The following is a 22,719-nucleotide window of genomic DNA, read 5'->3' as shown; positions in this document are numbered from 1 at the left end:
ACACACACAGACTTTCTCACTCACTCTCCCTTTACATACTTATCACAGTCTGGCTGGCAGGATCTGGACTACGATTGGAATTAGTAACCTTTTCCGAAGCATGGCGAGCGAAGCCAGCCATGCGAGGGGACACGATGCACAAATTGGGGTTCCCCGTCACTTTTACAAAGAAAACAACACCAAAGAAAGTAAAAAAACTCATGTCGACCTTTTTCCATGTTGACCTAGTACACTTCGACCTAATGACCATGTCAACCTAATGCATGTCGACCAATAGTGGTCGACCTAATGACTGTTGACCTAAGTGTGGTAGACCTAATGATCATTACCCGTCACAGGAGTGGGAGAGGAGGCTTTAAGCTGCCGGCGCCGCTGCCTGTCATACATTGACAGGCACAGCAGCCGGCAGCAGCAGGGAGGACAGGCCGGCGCAGGAGCGGGGATGCAGAGCAGGGAGAGCGCTTCTCCAGCCTGGCGTCCACCTGCTCTGCATCCCTTTGCTGAGCGGGTAGCGCCGGGCCTGCTTGTATACACAATGAGCCTGATTTAGTCACATGCAAATCAGCCACATCTGCGCATGCATCCAAGGGCAAATGAGGTGCACATCTGTGGGCTATTCAGTCACAAGCAAGTCGGCTGGATCTCCACTTGCTGCTAAATGGGTGTAAGTCAGCGGTTTATCTGCAAGGCTGCAGGGTGTGTGGTGACCCTGTGCTCCCACTGTAGTTACTTATCCTGCGGCACTGTTACCATATTTACAAAGATATTTTCAGACACATGGCGTACAGTATGTGTGGGTTGGGTATGGGTGACCGGCGCTCGGGATCCCTGGGGAGAAGGATACCGGGGGGGAAGGGGGCAGGGGCAATGAAGCCCCTTGTGGGCTCACTGCTCTTGCAACGCTACGGGCTCGGTGGCGAGCTGCGCTCACCACAGGTTCTAGTCCCACTCTGTGGGTGTCATGGGCCCACGAGTTTGAATAGTCCTTGTACGTCGGCATGCCGACTGTTGGTATTTAGACGGGGCTGGATGTAGCCATTGGTATTGTGACTGCCATTCTCCTAACCACTGGTCACATCACTACATCCCTTATGTGCATTAGATAGCAAAGACTCTGAGTATCATGTTTTGGGACTTTAAGTATCCTGTGACCTGTGATCAGTTCTTCTGCATTTGTATAATTTAGAAAAAGGGAAAATGCACAAATGCTGAATTATCTTGTAGATAAACTAGGGGCTCCAGAAAATCAGTAGTGGGCTCCACTAGCATACAGTCTATCGCCACTCTGAGTGCTATTGCTTATAATATCTGTCTGTCTTGCCTCCTAACTAGAGATAAATGATGTATTGCGTGAATCAGATATCACAGTGGAAGAGGCCATTTCTCAGTGGTGCAGAGGTCAGCAATATGATCTTATGATCCCTGAGTACGGCCTTGGGTTCCTCATTCTGCAGAATGGCCAGTCCATATTGTATTTGTAAATCCATCCTTCTGCAGAATTTCTATTCTATGCACAGAGCTACTGTGATACAATGCCAGTGGCAATTTCTCTCACTTGGGTTATAAAGAAATTATAGGTGCAAGAAAATGAGAAGAAGATTAAGGCCGAATAGTTTTAAAACTATTTGCACCGCTACAGTGTATTCCTAACTTCTGTATTGTGTAGAATGGGAATTCTGAGACTGTCCTCAGTCTGCCATATACAAGTTCTATGCATAACCGCAGTTGTGTTTTAGTTCTAATACATCACAATGGTTTTTGCTCCAGTCTGTGGCACTATGTCTCTCATTTACAGTTTGCTCCAGTTACTATCACCGCTTGGCAATGCAGTTCAGGTTGTGGCCGTTTGCTAACACAGCCTTGAAACTGAGAAGGCATACATCTGATACGTATTAAAGGTGCTGAGTGGGTGCTGAGTGGGCTAAGGGGGGTGGGGATGGGGGTTACTGAGCCTGGGTTTGTTTTGTGGTCCCAGTAGGGGCCCAACCAGCTGTACAGTGTAAAGAATCCACCCATTAATAAAGCTCATTTATCATTCAGTTTATTTTATTGGGGTGGGTGTGGCCGTCACCCTATGTTTTGGCCACGCCTCCCCTTGCTCCCATTCTGACCATTGCTGTCTACAGGTACAGTATTCTGAGAGAGATACTTACCTGTTTGTGCTGCACTTGCTATTTAGCGTACCTATTACTGCTGACTGTGACCATCTCATATCCACATCCAGAATTACTAATCTGCAGTGTTCTGACCATTGGCGTCTTCCCTGTGAGCACCATTGTTTGTACTAACATATAAATGTGACAACTACTCTATAAGTGATGTAACTTTCAGCTAGCAGTTGTTGGCTATTGGAAAGAGAAGGACTGTGTAACGCCAACGTCCCCACTACACTACAGAATAGGGACAACAATTAACAACTATACAGAAAATGGAAAGTACTGTAAATAGGGAAGTCAAGGTGATGCAAAGGGGATTGGGAATAGAATAAGGATAGTGGGAGTGGAGAAGAGAGAGAGAGAGAGAAAGAAAGAAAGAAAGAAAGAAAGAAAGAAAGAAAGAAAGAAAGAAAGAAAGAAAGAAAGAAAGAAAGAAAGAAAGAAAGAAAGAAAGAAAGAAAGAAAGAAAGAAAGGGGGAGAGGGAGAGTGAGAAGGAGAGAGGTAGAGGGAGAATAAATTGTTACAGCATGAATAACAAGAAATCACAATTCAAGATTAAAATTGGTGAAAGAAGGAAAAAAGGATTAACATTGGAAAATAAGTGAGTTGAAAACGGGTACAATCCCTAATAACTTGCACAATGGGGGTCATTCCGACCCGTTCGCATGCAGCGGTTTGTTGCTGCGGTGCGAACAGGTCTGGAATGCGCATGCGCGGCGGGCACACTGTGCATGCATGACGTTGCCCGGCAACAGGGGTCGCCGGTTTACGTTGCGTCCTACGAAGAAAGCGGTCGCAGAGCCAACCGCAAAAAGATTGACAGAAAGAAGGCATTCTTGGGCGGATCCGGACTGTTGGCTGCCATTTTCGGGGAGTGGTAAGGAAAATGCAGGCGTGTCCAGAAGAACGGAGGGCGGATGTCTGACGTCAAAGCCGGATCCAGCATCGCAGAGATCGTTGCACCAGGTAAGTATGTCCAGGGCTAGTCATGTTCTGCATGAAATTTTTTTAGCTTAGCAGGGCTGCACAAGCGATCACAGCCCTGCTAAGATAAAATACACTCCCCCATAGGCATGGACTACTTGACCGCAGCAGCAGCAAAAAGTTGCTGGCTGCGATCAACTCGGAATGACCACCAATGCACTTATCCAGGAACATCCCATGAAGCCCTTGTTATATAATATTCTAAAATTTCACAAGAGCTCACGCATCTACCATGATACTCCATTATATCAGATCAGTCTGTATCAGTCTCTTCCTGTCTCTCACTTCTACAGCCATGCATACAGAATCATCTGACATGTTTGAGGAATTGAATGTCACACCTTATCAAACTTTACCTTATTAACTTCACTGTTTTTCAAATCCACTGATCACAAAGAACCCCAAGTTGGGAGGAGTTTTTATCTAAAATTGCTAAAAATTGGGTTGTCATATTCTCAACTTCTAATGGCCAAATTAAATCCTAGTGATCCTGTAGAGACAGATTCACAGATCTGTCTCAAGGTTCAAAAGTTTATCTGCTGGGGAATTCACATCAAAAAGTGCTAGACGTAGCCCGTAAGCAGCTATTGATAAAACAGGGTGATGACTCTGTGGAATCTGCATTGCTTCGGTTTAATTCATTTAACCATGCGAGTACTGGTATCAGTAAAAAATCGAAGGAACTTGGCCAATTGTACAGTAACATGCAGATCTCGACAGGCAGGAATATCAGAGAAACCACGTCTGATCCTGGGTTGGAGGCAAATTGAATGATTTTGCATGAAGTCGTGGAAGCCAGATTGACTACCTTAAACTACTGTAATCCAAGAATCCATACATATACAGAAATTATGGCAACCACTGTAACTGTTATCATTAGTACTGGCTAGAGATGTGCACCGGAAATTTTTCGGGCTTTGTGTTTTGGTTTTGGATTCGGTTCCGCGGCAGTGTTTTTGATTCGGACGCGTTTTGCCAAAACCTCCCTGAAATGTTTTTGTCGGATTCGGGTGTGTTTTGGATTCGGGTGTTTTGTTACAAAAAACCCTCAAAAACAGCTTAAATCATAGAATTTGGGGGTCATTTTGATCCCATAGTATTATTAACCTCAATAACCATAATTTCCACTCATTTTCAGTCTATTCTGAACACCTCACACCTCATAATATTATTTTTAGTCCTAAAATTTGCACCGAGGTCGCTGGATGGCTAAGCTAAGCGACACAAGTGGCCGACACAAACACCTGGCCCATCTAGGAGTGGCACTGCAGTGTCAGACAGGATGGCACTTCAAAAAATTGTCCCCAAACAGCACATGATGCAAAGAAAAAAAGAGGCGCACCAAGGTCGCTGTGTGACTAAGCTAAGTGACACAAGTGGCCAACACAAACACCTGGCCCATCTAGGAGTGGCACTGCAGTGTCAGACAGGATGGCACTACAAAAAAATTGTCCCCAAACAGCACATGATGCAAAGAAAAATGAAAGAAAAAAGAGGTGCAAGATGGAATTGTCCTTGGGCCCTCCCACCCACCCTTATGTTGTATAAACAGGACATGCACACTTTAACGAACCCATCATTTCAGCGACAGGGTCTGCCACACGACTGTGACTGAAATGACTGGTTGGTTTGGGCCCCCACCAAAAAAGAAGCAATCAATCTCTCCTTGCACAAAATGGTTCTGCAGAGGCAAGATGTCCACCTCATCATCATCCTCCGATTCCTCACCCCTTTCACTGTGTACATCCCCCTCCTCACAGATTATTAATTCGTCCTCACTGGAATCAACCATCTCAGATCCCTGTGTACTTTCTGGAGGCAATTGCTGGTGAATGTATCCACGGAGGAATTGATTATAATTCATTTTGATGAACATCATCATCTCCACATTTTCTGGAAGTAACCTCGTACGCCGATTGCTGACAAGGTGAGCGGCTGCACTAAACACTCTTTTGGAGTACACACTGGAGGGAGGGCAACTTAGGTAGAATAAAGCCAGTTTGTGCAAGGGCCTCCAAATTGCCTCTTTTTCCTGCCAGTATACGTACAGACTGTCTGACGTGCCTACTTGGATGTGGTCACTCATATAATCCTCCACCATTCTTTCAATGGTGACAGAATCATATGCAGTGACAGTAGACGACATGTCAGTAATCGTTGGCAGGTCCTTCAGTCCAGACCAGATGTCAGCACTCGCTCCAGACTGCTCTGCATCACCGCAAGAGGGTGGGCTCGGAATTCTTAGCCTTTTCCTCGCACCCCCAGTTGCGGGAGAATGTGAAGGAGGAGCTGTTGACGGGTCATGTTCCGCTTGACTTGACAATTTTCTCACCAGCAGGTCTTTGAACCTCTGCAGACTTGTGTCTGCTGGAAAGAGAGATACTACGTAGGTTTTAAATCTAGGATCGAGCACGGTGGCCAAAATGTAGTGCTCTAATTTCAACAGATTGACCACCCGTGAATCCTGGTTAAGCGAATTAAGGGCTCCATCCACAAGTCCCACATGCCTAGCGGAATCGCTCTGTTTTAGCTCCTCCTTCAATGTCTCCAGCTTCTTCTGCAAAAGCCTGATGAGGGGAATGACCTGACTCAGGCTGGCAGTGTCTGAACTGACTTCACGTGTGGCAAGTTCAAAGAGTTGCAGAACCTTGCACAACGTTGAAATCATTCTCCACTGCGCTTGAGTCAGGTGCATTCCCCCTCCTTTGCCTATATCGTGGGCAGATGTATAGGCTTGAATGGCCTTTTGCTGCTCCTCCATCCTCTGAAGCATATAGAGGGTTGAATTCCACCTCGTTACCACCTCTTGCTTCAGATGATGGCAGGGCAGGTTCAGGACTGTTTGCTGGTGCTCCAGTCTTCGGCACGCGGTGGCTTAATGCCGAAAGTGGCCCGCAATTCTTCGGGCCACCGACAGCATCTCTTGCACGCCCCTGTCGTTTTTTAAATAATTCTGCACCACCAAATTTTATGTATGTGCAAAACATGGGACGTGCTGGAATTTGCCCAGATGTAATGCACGCACAATATTGGTGGCGTTGTCCGATGTCACAAATCCCCAGGAGAGTCCAATTGGGGTAAGCCATTCTGCGATGATGTTCCTCAGTTTCCGTAAGAGGTTGTCAGCTGTGTGCCTCTTATGGAAAGCGGTGATACAAAGCGTAGCCTGCCTAGGATCGAGTTGGCGTTTTTGAGATGCTGCTACTGGTGCCGCTGCTGCTGTTCTTGCTGCGGGAGGCAATACATCTACCCAGTGGGCTGTCACAGTCATATAGTCCTGAGTCTGCCCTGCTCCACTTGTCCACATGTCCGTAGTTAAGTGGACATTGGGTACAACTGCATTTTTTAGGACACTGGTGACTCTTTTTCTGAGGTCTGTGTACATTTTCGGTATCGCCTGCCTAGAGAAATGGAACCTAGATGGTATTTGGTACCGGGGACACAGTACCTCAATCAAGTCTCTAGTTGCCTGTGAATTAACGGTGGATACCGGACACACGTTTCTCACCACCCAGGCTGACAGGATGACTGCTGTGATATTTCATCTTCCTCGCAAAGGACTGTTGGACAGTCAATTGCTTACTGGAAGTAGTACAAGTGGTCTTCCGACTTCCCCTCTGGGATGACGATCGACTCCCAGCAGCAACAACAGCAGCGCCAGCAGCAGTAGGCGTTACACTCAAGGATGCATCGGAGGAATCCCAGGCAGGAGAGGACTCGTCAGACTTGCCAGTGACATGGCCTGCAGGACTATTGGCTTTCCTGTGTAAGGTGGAAATTGACACTGAGGGAGTTGGTGGTGTGGTTTGCAGGAGCTTGGTTACAAGAGGAAGGGATGTAGTGGTCAGTGGACTGCTTCCACAGTGATCCAAAGTTTTTGAACTTGTCACTGACTTCTGATGAATGCGGTCCAGGTGACGTATAAGGGAGGATATTCCTAGGTGGTTAACGTCCTTACCCCTACTTATTACAGCTTGACAAAGGCAACACACGGCTTGACACCAGTTGTCCGCATTTGTGTTGAAATAATTCCACAACGAAGAGCTGATTTTTTTTGTATTTTGACCAGGCATGTCAATGGCCATATTCGTCCCACGGACAACAGGTGTCTCCCCGGGTGCCTGACTTAAACAAACCACCTCACCATCAGAATCCTCCTTGTCAATTTCCTCCCCAGCGCCAGCAACACCCATATCCTCATCCTGGTGTACTTCAACAGTGACATCTTCAATTTGACTATCAGGAACTGGACTGCGGGTGCTCCTTCCAGCACTTGCAGGGGGTGTGCAAATGGTGGAAGGCGCAAGCTCTTCCCGTCCAGTGTTGGGAAGGTCAGGCATCGCAACCGACACAATTGGACTCTCCTTGGGGATTTGTGATTTAGAAGAACGCACAGTTCTTTGCCGTGCTTTTGCCAGCTTAAGTCTTTTCATTTTTCTAGTAAGAGGATGAGTGCTTCCATCCTCATGTGAATCTGAACCACTAGCCATGAACATAGGCCAGGGCCTCAGCCGTTCCTTGCCACTCCGTGTCGTAAATGGCATATTGGCAAGTTTACGCTTCTCATCAGACGCTTACAATTTTTATTTTTGGGTCATTTTACTGAACTTTTGTTTTTTGGATTTTACATGCTCTCTACTATCACAATGGGCATCGGCCTTGGCAGACGACGTTGATGGCATTTCATCGTCTCGGCCATGACTAGTGGCAGCAGCTTCAGCACGAGGTGGAAGTGGATCTTGATCTTTCCCTATTTTAACCTCCACATTTTTGTTCTCCATTTTTTAATGTGTGGAATTATATGCCAGTATCAATAGCAATGGCTTACTACTATATATACTGCGCACAACTGAAGTAGTGGCCTTCCGTTCCATACTGCTATATATACTGGTGGTCACTGTCAGCAAACTGCAAAACTAAAATGCACCACAGGTATAGAATGTAGATGGTTAGTATACTTGACGACACAGAGGTAGGTAGAGCAGTGGCCTTCCGTACCGTACTGCTATATATACTGGTGGTCACTGTCAGCAAACTGCAAAACAAAAATGCACCACAGGTATAGAATCTAGATGGATAGTATACTTGACGACACAGAGGTAGGTAGAGCAGTGGCCTTCCGTACCGTACTGCTATATATACTGGTGGTCACTGTCAGCAAACTGCAAAACTAAAATGCACCACAGGTATAGAGTCTAGATGGATAGTATACTTGACGACACAGAGGTAGGTAGAGCAGTGGCCTTCCGTATCGTACTGCTATATATACTGGTGGTCACTGTCAGCAAACTGCAAAACTAAAATGCACCACAGGTATAAAATATTGATGGTTAGTATACTTGACTACACAGAGGTAGGTAGAGCAGTGGCCTTCCGTACCGTACTGTACCGTACTGCTATATATACTGGTGGTCACTGTCAGCAAACTGCAAAACTAAAATGCACCACAGGTATAGAATCTAGATGGATAGTATACTTGATGACACAGAGGTAGGTAGAGCAGTGGCCTTCCGTACTGTACTGCTATATATACTGGTGGTCACTGTCATCAAAACTCTGCACTGTACTCGTCCTATATAATACTGCTGGTCCCCAGTCCCCACAATAAAGCAGTGTGAGCACAGATATATGCAGCACACTGAGCACAGATATGGAGCGTTTTTCAGGCAGACAACGTATAATACTGGTGGTCACTGGTCAGCAAAACTCTGCACTGTACTCCTCCTATATAATACTGCTGGTCCCCAGTCCCCACAATAAAGCAGTGTGAGCACAGATATATGCAGCACACTGAGCACAGATATGGAGCGTTTTTCAGGCAGAGAACGGATAAAACTGGTGGTCACTGATCAGCAAAACTCTGCACTGTACTCCTCCTATATAATACAGCTGCTCCCCAGTCCCCACAATTAAGCAATAAGCACAAATATTTGCAGCAACATTAATAAACGGAGAGGACGCCAGCCACGTCCTCTCCCTAACATTTCCAATGCACGAGTGAAAATGGCGGCGACGCGCGGCTCCTTATATAGAATCCAAATCTCACGAGAATCCGACAGCGGGATGATGACGTTCGGGCGCGCTCGGGTTAACCGAGCCATACGGGAGAATCCGAGTATGCCTCGGACCCGTGTAAAATGGGTGAAGTTCGGGGGGGTTCGGTTTCCGAGGAACCGAACCCGCTCATCACTATTACTGGCACATACACCATCCTCAAGGAGTGATTTCACACTTTTTTTTTACGTTACTTTAGTATCACATAAATGTACAAAAAGGCAATTGGAGGAGAATTTGTAAAATTCTCCTACAAGCCCTTCATATCAATTTTTTTTTTAGTAACCAGAACACATTTCCCATACTTGTAATATTTGAGGGAGCCCTGTGATATAAACATTATTTTGAGATAGCGCTAGGGCAGGGTCTCCCCTAGTTCTAGACTCTTGCTCTGCGCTGCCTGACATCTGACAGAACACAAGCCCAGAGCCGGTGTCTATGATCAGCCTTTTGTGTCTACATAGACCAAAGGCTGATCACTTAAGTGCCGGCTGCTGTCTAGCTTCTGTCCCCACTGCCTAGCTCCTGTCCCACTGGCCAAAACCCCTCAGCCCCTACTGCCACAGCTACCTCTGCCCTTCCACATGCTTCTGTCCTAGCCCCCCTGCACCAGTATTTGTAATGAATAAATAAAAGATAAACTTATGAGCACCAGAGGGGGTTGAGCGGTTGTCTTCTCTATTTAGAGAGGATCAGCTGATGTGTGCAGTCAGCTGAGATGCAGTAAAGTGGCACTTTCACTGCATCCCGACTGACTGCACACACTTGATCTACCGGACAGAGAGGAGAACATTGCTCAGCCCCTTTAAAAACTCATAAAAACTGGGAGAATGGAGACCTGCTTTTAAAGGTATGGGGTGAAAACTAAAATGAAGGGGCCCAGTTATCAACAAGTGATAAACCTCATTGTTAAGGATAAAACTCATAGTGTATGATAAATGGTGCTCAGCCAATCAGCTCCCAACTGTCATTTTTTAAGTACATAACAGGAGGTGAACACATGACAGTAAGGAGCAGATTGACTGGAGAACCATTTTTACATACGCAACACGCTTTATCACCTAAAAAAAATTGTGGTAATAAAACCTGATTGAGAATATTAGTAGATACTGTATTGAGTAAAATCAATAATAAATATTACTGACATAGATTGCTTATTGTACTGTTCCACAAACAATTCCCTGGAACCTAAAAAATAAGTAAACAGCAAAATGTTATGTTTGAGCTCAGACGTCCTTTTCTATCCCAAACGTGTAAGTTTCTGCATGCAATGGAGCACCACCATTGCAAAGGCTGAGGTTGAATGAAAAATGATCCACTGTAGTAGAAATAATTTCGGGTTAGAGTCAATTCCAATAGTTTTCTAAAGGACTCAGGGTCTGATTTGGACCTCCTAGTCACCATAGGGTTTCAACCATAAAAATCCATGCCTGTTCCTATTCAATAGATACCGGACTTATGTCAAATGAAGGCGGACAATTACTACTCCTTAGGATGGACAGCACAGTCCCAAGCAAGGTTAATACAACACCAACCCTGTGGTGAATAGAAGTTCCTTCATGTTTTTATATTTCTTTTAATTTGTACATTGTATTTTATGCCTCGCCCATGTATTAAATCTATGAATTTATTCTTGACTATCCATCATGTTTAATTAGTCAGTGCTGCCTTTTCTTCTTTTTCAATGCTAATCCCAGGGTCTGCTTCGTCTGAAGAAGACTTCCTGGACCCAGCCATCTCAACTGATGGCAGAGATGGTGATCACAAATGCTGGCAGGAGACATCAAATTCCTACAGTCATTTCCTGCAGCATTAGAATATTTGTTGCATGGTATTGCATAGCCAAAATCAGAATCAGGCTCTCAATGTTTGGACCCATGTAAAGGTGTTCATTCTAAATCAAGGTCTTATTAGCTGCAAGTTTGCCATTATGGGATATGTATGTATACAGGTTACATACTGTACAGAGCCATGCATCTTCTGGAATACTGGTAACAATAGAAGCAATTATAATAGAATATCAGTGATGTATTTGAGATATGTAGATCTTGTGTGGATGCATGGTTGGTAGGGGTACAGGTATACTACAATTGGTTGGAGAATTGTGTCTCTGGCTAATACGGTTAGAGTGGACAGTTGATAGTAAGAACTTAAATAATCAATGAGCTGATGTTATTAACCGCTACCCATTTTTAAAAGAATATCTATTCTTTCACCTTTGATGATATTTTTATCAGAAGATAATGATATGTAAACTGACATCTGAGAGCTGAGTTCTACCTTGTAGTCATCTAGGTTATGTATGACTAATGAGCCAACCTTCTCCACTGGATGGATAATGATGACCTCCCAATGACTGAGTTCAGTGTCTGATGATCAGCTTTAGATAAATTACAGAGTGTTGGTTGGGGGGGGGGGGGGAGAGATATTGATTGACTTCTTTCTCATGTCTTTATAGAAGAATTGGAGGAGATTTGTGTCATGGGAGTGTCGTTGGCATGTATTGTATGTACGGGGAAGGTAAGCCTGTTTCTGATGGATCTCTTGCACCTAGCATGGGACTGGCCGGTATTAACGATAACCGTTGAGTCAGTTGACTTAAAATCAATGGACACCAATACTTCCTGCTTGCTGTTGCATGGACCCATGAATTAGCCCTATGGATTTTTGCATTAGCAAGGGGTTGTACATCAGGCTTCTATGGTTGCCAACAACTGCAGCCACTTTGCGTGTAAAAGAGAGTCAGCCCCATAGTACAGGTGCCAGTGGGGGAAAATATCTTTGGAATAAGATTTTGTATTGGATATCAATCAGTAAGCTTCCAATAGATCTTAAACATGAAACACCATAATAGATTATGTATGGGATGGCCATAAAGGCTGGATGGAAGTATCCCTTTGAGCAACACAACTAATAAAACACAAACTAATGACCTTAATGTAACATTGTATTGAAAATGAATATATTAGAAATATTTCCTCCTGGTTACATCAAAGATCAGCTTATACCAGTGGTTCCCAAACTTTTGTGAATTACGACATCCTAGAGTATAAAAAAAAATTTCATGGCACCCCTAATCCAAAAGTTTCCTATTGAGAAATTCTGGAAAATTGTCATGTGTGTATGTATGCAATCCTTTGGTTCAATTATGTAGTGGTGGACTAGGTAATGATTCTGTTTTTCCACATACTGTATTTTATGATTGGCAGCCACCAGCTCTGGTTTTGCCTAACACATGAACTGTAAATAATTTTATTCGGTCATGGACCACTAACTCGTGGCACCCCTGCAAATGCCCCAAGGCACCCCAGGGTGCTACGGCTCTCATTTTGGAAAACATTGGTGTTTACAGTCATCCATATACCAGCCTATTCACTCATGTTCAGAGACACCAGAATGTATTGTGGTTGGGGGGGCATAGATCAAAATACATTTTGGCGCTCCCCCCCCCCACAATTACGCATGCTGCCCACTTGCCCCCCCCCCCCCCCCCATTCTGAGGCCTCTGCTCATGTTGGTTCACAAACTCACACAAATGCTACTTTTTTTTAATAAGCACACCACGGGGGAGATGTACCAAGACTAAGACATTGATAAACTGGAGAGATATAAAGTGCCAAGCACCTAGCTCATAAATATCATTTTTAAACACAGCCTTTAAAATGACAGTTAGGAGCTGATTGGCTGGCACTTTACAGTATTTATCTCAACTTTATCTCTCTCCAAGGCTTAGTACATCTCCCCCATGTGATAATACTGAGAATACTGATTTGTGGTTATTCTCATTCCATGCAGTCACATTACATGAGTGCACGTTTTACTACAAAAGAAGTCTATATCACAATAACACATAGAAATATATTTAAAATGAAATAAAAATAACATTAATAATATTAATAAACATTAATAATTAAAAATTCTTAATAATAATAATAATAATAATAATAATAATAATAATAATAATATAATGTTATTTTCTTATTTGCTAAACTTTTTCTCAAAATATCAGTTAATAAAAAAATTATTATTATTTATTTCACAACACTCATGGAGTAATGCCTAAAACAATAGACTGAAAAGTCTTAGATAGAGATAAAGTATACAGAGGAAAACTACCAACCAATCAGCTCCTTACTGCCATTTTTCAAAAACAGCCTGTAACATGACAGTTTGGAGCTGATTGACTGGTACTTTATCTCTGTCCACTTTATCTCCATCCAAGGCTTAGTCACATACCCAACGATTAGCGTGGCTCCATCTGTAGTTAGCAAGCAATTTAAACATACTGGGGTATATTTACTAAGATTCGTAATTCTCCCGATTTGGTGGGAGATTAATCACGAATGACATCGAAAGTGTAAAACTGCAACTTTTTGAATTTTTTACGACTAATATACTAAGCTGTCGTATTCTGCATTTTCGTGTTTTCCGATGTCGATGTCATTCGTATTTTTTTCAGTGTTTTACTGTAGTGATTCGCAAAACACTGCCGACTTTAACACAATAAATCACGGCCGGATCTGTGAGATCCGTGCTGGGGTTCATTGTGCACCTTTTTTATTTTATAAAATAATTTAAAATGGTAAAACAAATTGCGTGGGGTCCCCCCTCCTAAGCCTAACCAGCCTCGGGCTCTTTGAGCCGGTCCTGGTTGCAAAAATATGGGGAAAAAAATTACATGGGTTCCCCCATATTTAAACAACCAGCACCGGGCTCTGCGCCTGGTCCTGGTTCCAAAAATGCGGGGGACAAAAAGCGTAGGGGTCCCCCATATTTTTGAAACCAGCACCGGGCTCCACTAGCTGGACAGATAATGCCAAAGCCGGGGGTCACTTTTATACAGTGCCCTGTGGCCGTGGCATTAAATACCCAACTAGTCACCCCTGGCCAGGGTACCCTGGGGGAGTGGGGACCCCTTCAATCAAGGGGTCCCCCCCAGCCACCCAAGGGCCAGGGGTGAAGCCCGAGGCTGTCCCCCCCCATCCAAGGGCTGCGGATGGGGGGCTGATAGCCTTTGGTAAAAGTGATTGATATTGTTTTTAGTAGCAGTACTACAAGGCCCAGCAAGCCTCCCCCGCAAGCTGGTACTTGGAGAACCACAAGTACCAGCATGCGGCGGAAAAATGGGCCCGCTGGTACCTGTAGTACTACTACTAAAAAAATACCCAAATAAAGACATTACACACACACCTTGAAAGTATAACTTTAATACATACATGCACACCACCATATATACATACTTACCTATGTACCCACGCAGTTCGGTCCTCTTCTCCAGTAGAATCCATGGTGTACCTGTTGAAAAAATTATACTCACAAAATCCAGGGTAGAAGGCTCTTCTGCTTGTAATCCATTTGTAATCCACGTATTTGTTAAAATAAAAAAACGGATACCCGTCCACGAACTGAAAGGGGCCCCATGTTTTCACATGGGACCCCTTTCCCCGAATGCCTGGAACCCCCTCTGACTTAAGTCCAAGAAGGTTCCATCAGCAAATCAGGGAGCGCCACGTTGTGGCACCCTCCTGATTGGCTGTGTGCTCCTGTACTGTATGACAGGCGGCACACGGCAGTGTTACAATGTAGCGCCTATGTGCTCCATTGTAACCAATGGTGGGAACTTTGTGGTCAGCGGTTGACCAAAAGTAACCTCACCGCTAACCACAAAGTTCCCACCATTGGTTACAATGGAGCGCATAGACGCTACATTGTAACACTGCCGTGTGCCGCCTGTCATATAGTACAGGAGCACACAGCCAATCAGGAGGGTGCCACAACGTGGTGCTCCCTAATTGGCTGATGGAACCTTCTTGGACTTAAGTCAGAGGGGGTTCCAGGCATTCGGGGAAAGGGGTCCCATGTGAAAACATGGGGCGCCTTTCAGTTTGTGGACGGGTATCCGTTTTTTTATTTTAACAAGTACGTGGATTACAAATGGATTACAGGCAGAAGAGCCTTCTACCCTGGATTTTGTGAGTATAATTTTTTCAACAGGTACACCATGGATTCTACTGGAGAAGAGGACCGACCTGCGTGGGTACATAGGTAAGTATGTGTATATGGTGGTGTGCATGTATGTATTAAAGTTATACTTTCAAGGTGTGTGTGTAATGTCTTTATTGGGGTATTTTTTTAGTAGTAGTACTACAGGTACCAGCGGGCCCATTTTTCCGCCGCATGCTGGTACTTGTGGTTCTCCAAGTACCAGCTTGCGGGGGTGGCTTGCTGGGCCTTGTAGTACTGCTACTAAAAACAATATCAATCACTTTTACCAAAGGCTATCAGCCCCCCATCCGCAGCCCTTGGATGGGGGGGACAGCCTCGGGCTTCACCCCTGGCCCTTGGGTGGCTGGGGGGGGGACCCCTTGATTGAAGGGGTCCCCACTCCCCCAGGGTACCCCGGCCAGGGGTGACTAGTTGGGTATTTAATGCCACAGCCGCAGGGCACTGTATAAAAGTGACCCCCGGCTGTGGCATTATCTGTCCAGCTAGTGGAGCCTGGTGCTGGTTTCAAAAATACGGGGGACCCCTACGCTTTTTGTCCCCCGTATTTTTGGAACCAGGACCAGGCGCAGAGCCCGGTGCTGGTTGTTTAAATATGGGAAACCCATGTCATTTTTTCCCCCATATTTTTGCAACCAGGACCGGCTCAAAGAGCCCGAGGCTGGTTTGGCTTAGGAGGGGGGACCCCACGCAATTTTTTTTACTAAAATCAACACTTTCCCAACCCTTCCCACTGATATACATGCACGGATCTCATGGATCCGTGCATGCCTATCCAATCACGGTTAAAAAAAAGCAGGTCTGTTTTTTTTAGCACTTTATTACGATTTGTAATTTTTCACGACAGTGTTTGGTTATTTTGTGATTTGCACTTTTTCGTAAATTACCGAGTTCTACCAATTTGCAGGCGTATTTGACCGATGGTGTATTCATTCGTATTTTTTTGCAGGACTTCCAAAAAAATACGAATGGCCTCATCACTGCCGTGATTTGAGTTTAGTAAATTCCCGAGATGACACTTTGAAGAAAAAAAAAACGGCATCTCGGTCAAAATCGGGACCTTAGTAAATATACCCCACTGTAGGGATTTCTGAGAAGTGTCTTAGTTATTCATTGTGGTCTTTTTTCTTATTTGCTCACATTGTTTTCAGGGCATTTCTATTTTGTATGTTCACAGTGGCACACACAGGGGAGGTTTATGAGTATTGTCTGTTGTTTGTCTGTGACCCCTCCCCCTTCCAGCACCTGATATATAATTACCTCCAGGTATGATTGAGCAGCTTCTCAATTGTTTGTCTGCTTGTGTGCAAGAGGCATTGAATGGGAGCAGCATTTGGAAGGCATGCTGTTCCTTGTAGTGCCAATGGAGATCCTGGGGGTGGCTCCCGGGTAAGTTAGCTCTCTGTTTGGAAGTGTTTTAGTAAAAGCTTTTATCATGAGGCGTACTGTGACAAATTACATGGCCCTATGTGGGCACTGCTATTATGTAGGTTAGGACTGCTGATATCAGAGAAGCCGTGAAGTGGCCAGCAGCTAAACATGTGTTTGCAAACATTTGTGATGAATTCTCTGAATTTTATTACCAGATAGGTTCAGGGATTGTTACAGGTAATTCTCAGTGTGCGGAAGGGAATTTGGGGGTTGGGGATTTGCACCCCCCTTCCTCTTTGTCTGTTGCTTGTCTGGGGTTTATGAGTACCCAGACAACCCCCCTGATGGACCAAATTTTTTTGTGCTGATTACTGATGTCCCGAGACATGCAATCTTGACCACGCCCCCTCGTGACATTATGCCCCACCCCCTCGCAGCATTGTGCCACAAATCATGGGCCTGTGGGGAGGGGGTCTGAATAACACTCCCCCTATTATATGCTTCACTACTGGAGATTTTCCTTCAGCCCACATAAATGTACGGGCAGCACCATTTCGCTGGTGATATTAACATACCTCCCAACATGACCCTCTCCGGGAGGGACAGAATGCTCTACTCCTGGACTTCCCTCTTACTGTAGGATTGCCATCACCTGTGGTCAAACACCTTTCTTATTCATTAACCTGTTCAAAACAGGAGCCAGCAATCATAAATTAAGAGAAAAGTCCAGAAGCAGAGCAGTTTGTCCCTCCTGGAGAGGGCCATGTTGGGAGGTATGTATTAGAACTGTATTCAGTAAAAGCTTTACAACAGCCAGCATTGGGACTAATATGTATATATATATATAGATTATACAGAGACTTGGCTGTCAGCACTGCACCACTGGAGGGTCTACCACGTGTTCTAAATTGGTTAGACATTATACCCATTTGAATTGCCTTCACTCCTGAGTCTCTGAGTGTCAGGTTCAAGCTGCTGACCGACGAGGTTCCTTATGCTTGCGAACCAGTTAGATTCTATACACATATGAATCTTCCCCATATTCGAATATCTGAATGTCAGACTCAAGCTGATGATATATGAGGTATGGTCCTCGCTGTATCAATCAAGTCCCATTGAAATATTGAAACGTTGTTCATACATCTTTGAATGACCTTTTATGTGCTGACAATATGTTCTGAAATGAAGAGATTTTACCCCTGATGAAGTCTTGGAACAAGACGAAACGCGTTGGGTTATTTATCTATCTATTATCTGATGTTACCTCCGAATCTACAATAAGGAGAAGGAGGAAATCGTAGTGATATATCTACGCTTTTTCCTCATCACTACAAACTGATTGTTCAAATTGTGCGACAAATGTAAATGTATCAACTCTGTATACTTATGAACATTTGTGTCGGGTTTATATGTTGTTTTAATAAATTTTTATGTTAGTATTTGTTATCTGACGTAATTTATCCGGAGAGTACTGTAAGGGTCCGTTTTTAGGTAGGGCGTTGATATAACTCCCTTGGCGCCATCTCCTCTATTTCGTTTCATATATATATATATATATATATATATATATATATCGGAAACCACCCAGCTAAGCCTTTCAGCTCTCTATTTTACTGCCACCCTCCACCCATTTCTGGATGGCTCACAGATGGAACGGGGCGTGCATTGAGGCCAGGCCCACCTGACTCATGCACACACCATGAGTTGTTGCCACACATCTCTTATCATGTGAGTGCACGTGCTAAATTGCCAGGGCTGCTAAGCTAAGCGACGGTCTGCCCCTGTTATGTGTGTAGGACCTGCTCTCCTGGTTTTGTCTTTAGCTGGGCATACACCTTCCAACGGTGCATCCTAGTGTGGATACGTGTTGTGTTCCAAGCACTGTTGGCACCACCCTAATTACGGCTCTGTTAACAGTATAGAACCTAGTAACCCTGAATCCTTATGTGCTGAATCCAAAATCCCTTTACAAACTCCCAGAACCAACTATTAACTCCTAATTACCAAATCCCAGTGACCAATCCCCCATCAAATATATTCTGTCCCAACCCCCTTCAACCAATCTTTAACTTACTAATGGATCTAAACACTAAACCCCAATGTCACACATATATATATATATATATATATATATATATATAAAACCAGAATTATTCTTGTGATCAACAATTCTTTACTCTTGCCAAATAAACTCCCCCAAAATGCCCTCTAGCGCAGGTACTCAAACTTGTTACTCCTCACAGAATCACAAGTGAAATAAATAACTCCACCTGTGCCTCTATTAAAATGTGTCAGGAGTAATGAATACGCCTGTGCACCTGCTAGGTAACCTGGAAGACAAGAGGTGTGTGGGACGGAATTTGAGAACCATTGCCCTATAAATTCCCCGCCCTCTAATATCAATGGTAAATAAACTTACACACTTTAGAAATAGTCATAGCCAACATTCACACACTCACAATAACATGACTATGCAAGAAAGATAAATACTGAACAGAGAACTTTTAAACTACTCTTGTGATATCTCCTTAATTCCTTTCTCACTCCTTACCTTCTGCAACTTTTAATTCACTTAAGTCTAACCTATCTCAATGTCTGCACCGGGTGGTCTTCAGTATGCCGACTGCCGGGATCCCGGCGCACAGTATACCGGCGCCGGAATCCCGACAGTCGGCATACCGACACTTCTCCCTCGTGGGGGTCCACGACTCCCCTAGAGGGAGAATAAAATAGCCGTGCCCGCAGTGTGGCGAGCGCAGAGAGCCGAAAGGGACTCATTTGCGCTCACCGCGCTGTCGGTATGCCGGCGGTTGGGCTCCCGGCACCAGTATGCTGGTCACTGGGAGCCCGGCCGCCGGCATACCATACTACACCTGTCTGCACCTACAGTAGAACTGCAGTATACTGTGAATAACTGTGCCTCAATAGACGTCTAGTTTACACAATGATACCTGTGACTGTACTGTGTATGCAGCAACGGCTCTTGCCATGGGCAAGCAGGCTTTTTGCCCGGGGCGCCGCTACCCTGAGGGCACCGCCGTGGTAAGAGCCGCTACTAATTATCCTCCCCTGCTCCCCGGCTCCCGGCTGCAGCGAGTGCCGTTTGCACCCGCTGCAGCCGGTTCCACTGACTCAAAATTGAGTGTGGCGCTGCTATGGGAGAGACGTCATGACGTCTCTCCCATAGAGAGGAGCCAGCACCTGGAGACAGCGGCAGCAGCGGAAACAGGAGCGAAGCAGGTAAGTATTGTAACTTTTCTTTTAGGGTTTCAAAGCAGCGCTACAACAGGGGGCACATACTGGGGGCACTACTACTGGGGGCACATACAGGGGGCACAGCTACAAGGGGCACTACTACTGGGGGCACAATCAGGGGGCACAGCTACAAGGGGCACATCTGCAAGGGGCACAACTACAGGGGGCACATACTGGGGCACTGCTACAGGGGGAACAGCTACTGGGGGCACTACTACAGGGGACACTGCTACAAGGGGCACAGTTACAGGGGGCACAACTACTAGGGGCACTGCTACAGGGGGCAAATTAACTAGGGGCACAGCTGCTAGGGGCACAACTACTGGGGGCAAATCTAAAGGGGGGCACAACTACAGGGGGGGCACAACTACAAGGGGCACATATTGAGGGCACTGCTACAGGGGGAATAGCTACAGGGGGCAAATCTACTGGGGGCAAATCAACTGGGGGCCACAACTACTTGAAGCAAATCTGGGGGCACAGCTACTGGGGGCATAATTGTGGCCACGACCCTCCCCTATGAAGCCACGCCCCTGTTTTGCCGCATGGGGGCAAGAGTAAAAAAATCGCACTGGGCACCACAATGTGTAGAACCGGCCCTGTGGGGATAACTGTGCCTCAGTAGCCATCTAGTATACACTATGATACCTGTGACTGTACTTGTTACGTTCACTGTACTTGGTACTTCTGGAACTAGGCAGATGAGCCCCAAGTACAGGAACATAATGCTGGAGTGGGAATTGAGTTCAGCAGCAACCCCTACAGAACCCTGACTCCGTTGTCTCACCCTCATTGTCAGCCTATGCCTGCATGGCTATGGTTTCTTGTGCCCACGACAGCCGCGTTTGAAGGGCGGATTATGTCTGTCCAACTCCGATGCCCCCCCCGTCTTAGTTGGAGACAAGGCGTAGACTGAGACGGGGTGATGACAAGGGGAACCTCTAACTAGAGAAGGAAGTACCCAGTTAGGGGTGCTACAGAACTTAAATAAAGTATGTGCGTCACAGCCGCCAAGACAAAAACTACTACAAAGGCAGTGCTGTCCACATGCCGACACAACACCGCTGTGTTCTGGTGAGGACAGCACACGCAGAACCCTCTGCAGACAATCCAAAGCAAAAGCAACAGGTAGCTACAGCATAGGCCGAGGGATGCGGCAAAGCCGCTACTCACTAAACGGGTACGAATACTGGCAAAAAGGACAGGAACCCCCAAAGTAGCTGACACAGGCTCTCAGGACCAGAGGACAGGCAGAATTCCAAACGACAGACCAGTGGACACCAAGAAGCAGGATACTGGATTAGACACAGGCGAAGCCACAGGACGCCTGGACAGGAATGCTTCAAGGCAGGATACTGGATCAGACACAGGCAAAGCCACAGGACTCCTGGACAGGAATGCTTCAAGGCATGATACTGGATCAGACACAGGCAAAGCCACAGGACTCCTGGACAGGAATGCTTCAAGGCAGGATACTGGATCAGACACAGGCAAAGCCACAGAACTCCTGGACAGGAATGCTTCAAGGCAGGATACTGGATCAGACACAGGCAAAGCCACAGGACTCCTGGACAGGAATGCTTCAAGGCAGGAAGCAGCTAGACAGAAGCTATCACCGGCGTTTGTGTCACGCAGTGAGGGAGAATATAACAAGAAATTCCTCAAATCACAGCAGGGACCCTAATTAATTATGTCGTGCAGCTGCTCTGCTGCACGACTCCAAACTGACAGGAGCAATTAACAGACAGGTGAGGCTAAACACATGGAAACAGGCTGCAAGTACACAGACTCATCACCGGTGGCCAACAAGAGTCTTCTAACCCAGAGCAAAGGAAATCCTGGCCTGCAAGAGAACTATAACATAAAACACATGAACAGAAAGTGAACAGGAATGAACCACTGCTTGTGGTTCATAACAGTACTGTGGATAACTGTGCCTCAATAAAAGTCTATTTGCTAGTATAGGGCAGTAAACACTATGAGACACTTGATTTTGTTGATACCAGCAACTCTACTGTGTTCCTGGAATATTTTCTCTGCGGCTGTTGCTACAATGAATGGACATCACTGGCTATGTACTCCTCTATTGTGACAAGCAACGAGTCTGTCCAATTTGGAAACTTTTTATTCTCACGACCATGGGGGTCATTCCGAGTTGATCGCTCTCTGCCATTTTTCGCAGCGCTGCGATCAGGTTACTACTGCAAATGCATATGCACTGCAATGCGCAGGCACGCCGTACGGGTACAAAGTGTATCGTTGCTGGGCGATGGATATAACAAAGAACCATTTGCACAGCCAATCGCAAGGTGTCAACTGATCGTTTTCAGGGAGTGGTTGGGAAAAACGCAGGCGTGTCCAGGTGTTTGCAGGCCGGGTTTCTGACGTCAATTCCGGCACCAAAAAGACTGAAGTGATCGCAAGGGCTGAGTAAGTCCAGAGCTACTCAGAAACTGGCAAAAACGTTTTCATCCCGCTAGGCTGCACACGCATTCGCACACTTGCAAAGCGAAAATACACTCCCCCGTGGGTGGCGACTATGCGATTGCAGGGCTGGTAAAAGTAGCTAGCAAGCGAACAACTCGGAATGACCCCCCAATGGTGGTCATTTCGAGTTGATCGCTATCTGCATTCGTTTGCTGTGCAGCGATGAGGAAAAAAACTGCACTTCTGCGCATGCGTATGCGGCGCAATGCGCACGTGCGACGTACTTATACAACGGCCGATGTAGTTTCACACAGGGTCTAGCTAAGTCTTTCAGTCGCACTGCTGGCCGCAGAGTGATTGACATGAAGAGGGCGTTTCTGGGTGTCAACTGACCGTTTTCAGGGAGTGTTCGAAATAACGCAGGCGTGCCAGGAAAAATGCAGGCGTGGCTGGGCGAACACAGAGCGT

Source organism: Pseudophryne corroboree, chromosome 5 (genome assembly GCF_028390025.1).
Source record: "Pseudophryne corroboree isolate aPseCor3 chromosome 5, aPseCor3.hap2, whole genome shotgun sequence".
NCBI classification, from domain to species: Eukaryota; Metazoa; Chordata; class Amphibia; order Anura; family Myobatrachidae; genus Pseudophryne; species Pseudophryne corroboree.
Note: the sequence above shows the minus strand (reverse complement) of the source record.